An 8292-nucleotide genomic window follows, 5' to 3' on the forward strand; every position below is an offset into this window, starting at 1 on the left:
ATGATTGCGGTGGTCAAGATGTGCTGAGGTTTCCAAGGGGTAGCTTTCATCTCGAAATCGTCAGCTTTAACTTTTCAAACTTCATTGGGGAAAACTTTCAGGAAGTCTTATACCCACGGACACCCACGTCTTTTCAAAAGCAGCGCTTGGTGTTGGTGCTGTGTCCCACTTCCCACTCAGTTTGTTACTCAATTTCTCGCACAGTTGAGCAAAGGAAATCCGGGACATCCGAGGAAATCTCGATCAAGACTTTTCATAAATTTGCGTTGGTAGATACTGTAGTACGGATTAGATTTATTCCAGCGGGATATTTTTTCTAGGAATATTTTTTTATTTTTTTTTTTTAATATTTTTTTAAGAGGTTTAACAGAGGGAACTGTAACTGCTATGGTCTCCCCGAAATCGAAGAGAGAAGGAAGACAGGATAGGAGAAAGCCAGTCGTTCTGAGAACGAACATTATCCGGGATAAAATCAGCCCCGGGCGGGAATCGAACCCGCGGCCTAGCGCTTACAAGGCAGACGCACTACCAACTAAGCTAACTAGGCTAGCCCAATCCGCGAACAAAATCACCAAATCCGCGAACATAATCGCGAAATCCGCGAACATAAACTGAACGGGACGCCGGAACATCCCCTGAAATTCGGGACTGTCCCGGCCAATTCGGGACGTTTGGCAAGCCTAGACATCAATCGACTTTAGTCGACTGTAGCGTAAGCGCACCTGAAGATTGGGAATGTCATAATTCCTAATTTTCCAAGAGACTCATCTTTTCCGGCTGAATTTCATTTTAAGGTCTGCTTGGCAGAGTACAATGAAGTGGACTTTCTAAATTCCGATTCTCTGCAGACACCGTCTCTCCAATGTGTCTGCAAACTCACTCATGAACTGATGATTCCATTCCAATCAATGAATTTTGAACAATGAAATCACAGGATTACTTTTGACTCTCTAGCAGATAAATGTGTCAAAGTGAACCAATAGGAATCAAGACACGTGTGTAATTACAAAGAAAGCTTCATTCTCATACCTTCAAAGATTATTTTCTGTATCATTTTTCGCGTGCTCGTTTCTATCAAATATTACGCACACACAGAACAGAACTTTAACAGTGCACGTTGGTAGGTAGGTAGGTAGGTACCTACCTATAATTCTCTTTTTACATGCAAATACAAACCTAAATTTAGGTAGTTTCATTCATTTAACTTTAAAATTTACCTTTAGTCAAAGTGCAAACTCTTAAAACACCTTGAAGTAAGTTCTGGCATGAACAAAATACCTCTCGCGTTAAAACTATGATGGCAATTCAAATTAACAACTTCAATTAATCACAAACTTGATAATAAGTCACTTGTTTGATTTGCATCTCTTGTAGTGGGTTTTCAAGTTCGTTCTCCCCCGGAAAATAGCTGTGAGCAATTTTCACGAACAAGGAGAAAAGAAAAAATGATTGTACATGATTTCTTGATGACGTCTGGACATGCAAAGCACACATAAGTCAAGGTGCTGCCCACACACACTGAAGTAATACAAGGCAGTTCGTTGAATAAAAACGTCAATAATCCAATGCAAGAGGTTAGCTAACATTGGGATAAAGACTCAAATATGTACAAGGAAGACATATCAGAGAGATAACTGAAAAATAGACTCTTGCGTTGATAAGTGTTGGAATGGTAAAGGGACTAAATAGTCTGAAAAACATATTGAGAAGCTGAGGACCCTGATGTATAGGGCCAACCTCGGTCAATTGTGAAATTTGGTACAGTACTAAACACTCTAAACAAGATGATACATAGTTATATCACAACTGCACTTATCGTCTCGTCCAACTCAACACAATGCCACTTGGAGAACCAAGCTCACTCGTGATATTTGAACATTTCCAATCCCTACATCCCAATCAATAGCTTACCTTGTGTATGAAAAGGAAAACACTCCGCGTTCAACAAAATAATTACAACCAAGAGCCGAGATATTATCACATAAGTGATCCTACGTGGGAAAACACAATTTGGAAGCGTGAAAATATCAGCGGAGAACAGATTGGTCACACCGACCAGTTCCAATAGTGACAGTCCGAATATTTCTTGAATTATACAATAATAAATCGTCAATCTGGGAGATCCTTTTACTTCTGCAGTGTGGGAATTGCTCTTGAGAGACGAAATCTTACGGACTTGGGGGTAACTTTTCGTTCCGAAATGGAACAGTGGAGGATAGGGTAGGATAGGTGGAGAAAGCTACCCGTTCCGAGAGTGAACCTTTTATCATTTATCAGTCTCATCTATGTTTTTAACTGGACGATAGACGGTAGTCCAAAGTAATAGGATAATTTGAAGACTGTTTGGATTGGGATGTTATAAAAAACGATACAAAACTCATTTATCAACAACAGCAACAGGTTGTTAAAGGGACCATAATTATAATGTAATACTTAAAGAGTTCCAATCGAGAGTAGAAGCGATATTCATAGGCAGACATTATTAGACATACCTAGTTGTAGTTGGGGAAAAAAGAGTTAAACACGAACCTTTTATCATTTATCAGTCTCATCTATGTTTTTAATTGGACGATAGACGGTAGTCCAAAGTAATAGGATAATTTGAAGACTGTTTGGATTGGGATGTTATAAAAAACGATACAAAACTCATTTATTCAAACTTTAATAATCAAACCCAATAAAAGTTTTCTACATGGAAATATTTCTCGCTCGCACCAAATGTTCCTAGCCTCAGAACTTCAAACTTTAATAATCAAACCCAATAAAAGTTTTCTACATGGAAATATTTCTCGCTCGCACCAAATGTTCCTAGCCTCAGAAAAACCCGTACCATTCGTACCAAAGCTAATATACAATATACATAAACACAATAATTGAATCTACATATCTCTCAGGATTCATAACAGTACAAAAGTTTTGTTAAAGCTTCATAAATTTCATACTCCTTTATTATACTTCAATATTTATCCTCGTGGGTCCCTATGTAGGGGTCTGGGGTAGGTGAGGGCCAGGGTATTTTCTCAATAAATATGCTACTTACTAACCGCAGAGAATATTGTTCGGGGGTACCATGCCGTACCGTATAGTTATTATTGGAAAATTTCCCCCCTTCAAACTTTAATAATCAAACCCAATAAAAGTTTTCTACATGGAAATATTTCTCGCTCGCACCAAATGTTCCTAGCCTCAGAACACATGTTTCCAAGGATAATATAAGCTCATAATGACATCATTTATGTGGCACTGTTTTAACACCTCAGGGGCGGTCATAAAATAGGGAAAATTACGGCCCTGGCCGGTTGGCGCGGATAGGCTACTCTATTCCTTATATTAGAAACGGACTCTGATCTATCCAAAGAATTCTCAATCCTTCCCATAAATCTCATAAAAAAGTAGGTAATTGAATACAGGATTTACCTTAAATATGTTGAGACCATGATAACTTCAGATTCAGAGGGTTCTAACTTTTAACTCTTATCCCCTCCTAGTCATTCCTAGATATATTGAAGACTACTAAGGTCCATAACTACGAATAGGATAATAGGGACATAATTATGTACATAAATGCAAGAACATTTTAATGTGCTCACAAGAACATTATATTCGTAAAGTTTGCCGGGCTTATATTATAATTGAATTTCCACCATTAAAATTTCCTTCCCCTCCTGCCTATGTGTCTAAATTATGCAATGTGGTTTCCATCCCCTCTCCTTCTTCTTATTCTTCCTCTTTCATTATATATTATCATCTTTTCTGTTGATTAATGGCATTTTAAATTTAAATGTAATTAATATTTGTAGGCCCGATGGGTATAATTTGGCCTCTAGTAGAATCTATTACTTCGGACGATAGATTAATGCCGTATTATTAATCGTATATTATAAGAACAAGATCCATTCACAGTTCACACACTGATCGCTCTATCTCGAGAACCACAACACCTAGTATTGTATAATGCTTCCAGTGTTCTTCACTAAGCCGTTTTGCAGGCCGTTTATCGACGAGGTAAATCTACATAGGTATGTTGAGGTTGACGAGGCAGTGTGGACGGTGTCAGTCATCAATCGACGGTCGTCCACTATGTGTGGACACAGCTTTACTATGAATTCCCAGAGAGGATATGAATTCCCAGATTTCTTGCTTAAAAAAGTCAACTTGATAGTATATTATTGAAATCAAATAATAATAATATTGTCCCCTCTTAAGACTTCCTGAAAGACAACGGTCATCAAACGAACATTGGAGAAAAAAAAATGTGCGATGGCCGGGAATCGAACCCGGATCAACTGCTTGGAAGGCAACTATGCTGACCATTACACCACCATCGCAGACGATTGACGAAAGACGATTTAGTACATTCTAATATGCATTGAAAGTACTTTGTATAGATAAAGAAGATTCATATCATTTCATTACATATATTTATTTTAGTATGTACCTCTCTCCTCAGGTATAACTAGTGGTTGACCCGTCCTTTGTACGGGACCACCACACACACACAAATACACCCCCCACACACACCACACCCGTCACACACATCCCATCACACCACACCCACCACCACACACCACATCCACCACACACCAAATCACCACACACACACACACACACACACACACCACACCCATCACACACATCCCACCACATCCATCACACACACACACACCCACCCACACACACACCCACCCACACACACACACACACACACACACACACACACACACACACACACCATCACACACACACACACCACCACACACCCACCCACCACACACACACCCATCACACACACACACACCCATCACAATTTTGAACACCCTGTAAAAGAGTTTCATTTGTAAGAATTAAAGGTCATACATTATGTTAATTATGTACTATAATATACCGATTATCAAGGTACAATTAGGAGTAGTAAGCTACTAATGCCCATATTTTATCCCCAAGTAAGTTCTCTAAACGTCTCGAAAAATGCAGAGCAATGATATAAAAGTGCTCTATTCTTCCAGAAGTTCACGTCATTACACTGAGGTCTCAATTCCCACCTGTTCTTTTTAAGGTACAATTAGGAGTAGTAAGCTACTAATGCCGATATTTTCTCCCCAAGAAAGTTCTCTAAACGTCTCAAAAAAATGCAGAGCAATGTTATAAAAGTGCTCTATTCTTCCAGAAGTTCACGTCATTACACTGAGGTCTCAATTCCCACCTGTTCTTTTCAAACTTTTACACGATGACTTTAAACATTCATCAAATAGCCTTCAGAGCTTTTTACGATTGTAAGTATTCACTGAGGAATGACTTTGCCATTCCTGCCTGGGCCTCCGTGCTGTATTGTAAAGAAAGTTCCGTGTCATTAGAGAGATCCTCAAGTGTTTCCAATGTGAATGGCCCATTGTTCTGCACGAGGTAATGTTGATACGGCTAATGTGTTCCAATGGTTCCATTTCATATTTGGGTTCCGAAGTTATTCTTCTAAATCTGCTTAGCAGAGTACAATGAAGTGGACTTTCTAAATTCCGATTCGCTGCAGACACCGTCTCTCCGATGTGTCTGCAAACTCACTCATGAACTGAAGATTCCATTCCAATCAATGAATTTTGAACAATGAAATCACAGGATTACTTTTGACTCTCTAGCAGATAAATGTGTCAAAGTGAACCAAAGGGAAGTTACGAATCTCCATAGGCATCATACAGCATACTGATAGTATAGTACAAAGAATACCTACCTCAAATGGATTTCAAATTCACTCGTGTAACTTGTGTTGTTTTCGTTAGCTTTGTCTGATAGTATAGTACAAAGAATACCTACCTCAAATGGATTTCAAATTCACTCGTGTAACTTGTGTTGTTTTCGTTAGCTTTGTCATCTTCTAGCCCAAAGATGTCATCTTCATGACGTCACGATATAATGTCACTCTATCAAATAATGCATGATAAAGTAACTCTGAATAAACAGAGATAAGGTTTTAATTTTCCCTCGAAACGGTTTGGTGCATTTGAAATTATTTGTGTTGAATTTTTCTGAATAAATCTTCAATCAGAAATACACGCATAAAGCTATGTCCAAACATCGTCGATCGAATTCAATTCAGATCGATCGACGTCGACTGAAACCGTACACTGCATCGATAACATAGATTCACCTCTACGATCGACCGTTGATCAACTCTGTGTAGACACAGCTTAATATCCAATTAAGCTGAAAAACCTTGCCATGTTCTTCCTTATATTTCACCATCAGCGGAAATCTGGACCTCCTGCTTACTGCAACTCTTAAATCTTCAGGGATATTGTATATTCGCTATATCGCTATACAAGCGCTTTTGTTCCCAGATAGCTTTGTGCATTTCTGCGAAAGTCGATTGTCTTTCTTGTTCGTCTTCTCATTTTTTTTCAAATCTTCAGGGATATTGTATATTCGCTATACAAGCGCTTTTGTTCCCAGATAGCTTTGTGCATTTCTGCGAAAGTCGATTGTCTTTCTTGTTCGTCTTCTCATTTTTTTTTTTTTCTTTTTAAATTTGATTCGTGAGCAGTGATTAGATTTATCAATTTGTATTAGCTAGTTTTAAGTAAAAAGACATTACAATTCGAGGTTCGTGCAAGTGCCCAGGTATAGTTCTGGTTTATTTTGGGTAAGACTCAACCTTTTTAATTTTCAGTTAATAAAAAAAAAAAAAAAAAATACCAAAAGCACCAACGTAAATTCCATTTCTATTATTGCTCAGAAAATAATTCTAAATGTTAATGCCCTACTTGGTTATGTACTTATAGGTACCCAACTCACAACTATACTGTACTGTACCCAGCCCCAGCCAAACCCCAAGTTCTCAAGTACCGGACCATTGTAAATTTTGAAACCAGCATGCTATAATGAACCCAACGGATTTTCATCAAGAGTCCTCAATTATTTATCAAAAGCTTTTCATAATACAGGGTTTTGCACTTTTTGTCATTTCTAAAGTAAAATCGTACCACTTTTACAGGACGAAATTCCCGTTAAAAGCAATGCTATCGGAAGAGAATCACCCGGTATAAAGAAGAACTTCTTTTTTCTCTTTCTCCATCAGTTTTTCCTGTTTTCCATAACTCAATGAGTCTCGCCAAAAAAGGTGCTGGGTTGTTGAGCCAGCATTAAGAGTGTAATTTTTTGACAACGGTGGGCATCGAACCCTGGACCGTGTGCATGGCAAGCAAGCGTCACATAATGTGAGTAAAATGTGGAGAAGCAAGTACCCAAAGTAACAATATTTTAGGACCAGTTTTTCAGTGAGTTGTTTTGTTGTGACAGAGTACGTAAGACTCCCTATGGTACAACGACAACCACACAACACACTGTATAATTTTTCAACAAGATAACATAGGTAATATTAAAATAGTTCAAAGTTCCTACTTACTCGTACAATAATAGTAGGAGTGGTATACCTGTACCTAGGCACAACACACTGTATAATTTTTCAACAAGATACCATAGGTAATATTAAAATAGTTCAAAGTTCCTACTTACTCGTACAATAATAGTAGGAGTGGTATACCTGTACCTAGAACTTTTGTGAAGCACAACACACTGTATAATTTCTCAACAAGATAACATAGGTAATATTAAAATAGTTCAAAGTTCCTACTTACTCGTACAATAATAGTAGGAGTGGTATACCTGTACCTAGAACTTTTGTGAAAGCTTTCGCATAAAATAGAGATTAAAGTACACAAAGCTGGATGTTACCAACATGTTCAAAAGTTTACTTTTCTCTTCTTACAAAGTAATGAAAATCGCATTAAACATTGTTTTGGGGGAGCTTTGATAAAATAGTTCAGATCTATCCTGCATATTTATTGAAAGTTAAAAAGCAAAGGTGCAAAGGGAGATTAGGGAACATGAGTGGGTAACCTAATAAATAATAGACGATGTCCCCAATATTGTGGATGACCCAATAAATGGGGACCGAAAGATACTACATATCAAAAAAGATACATGGTAACTGTCAATGATCCATAACTAAAATTTCAATAGGTTAGAGCTTTAGATTGGACTACTTTGGAGCGGTCTCGTCTTTGCTGGATTACAAGTTGATTAATAATTTCACATTCACATCCCTAACCTAGTAAAATACAAAGTGGAGCAATGTTACACCCAGGAACAAAAGTAGCAAAAAGGAATATGTAAGAAACAAGCTGGGCCCGTCCCTCCGAGAATTTTTTAACCCGTAATTTATTCGATCGTGATTAAAGAAAATCAGTACCTATGTACCTACCGTTTAAGACCGGTTTTAGCGTCACCTATGTTAAGCTA

The 8292-nt window shown here is 37.9% G+C and overlaps 1 non-coding gene across 1 annotated transcript; it reads right to left on the reverse strand.

The window, feature by feature from the left end:
* Window positions 1–4256: 4256 nt before the first annotated feature.
* Window positions 4257–4328, reverse strand: Trnag-ucc. Its single transcript has one exon. It is a non-coding gene; the product is annotated as a tRNA-Gly (tRNA).
* Window positions 4329–8292: the final 3964 nt, after the last annotated feature.

This window comes from Diaphorina citri, unplaced genomic scaffold (assembly GCF_000475195.1).
Source record: "Diaphorina citri unplaced genomic scaffold, Diaci psyllid genome assembly version 1.1 scaffold5169, whole genome shotgun sequence".
NCBI classification, from domain to species: Eukaryota; Metazoa; Arthropoda; class Insecta; order Hemiptera; family Psyllidae; genus Diaphorina; species Diaphorina citri.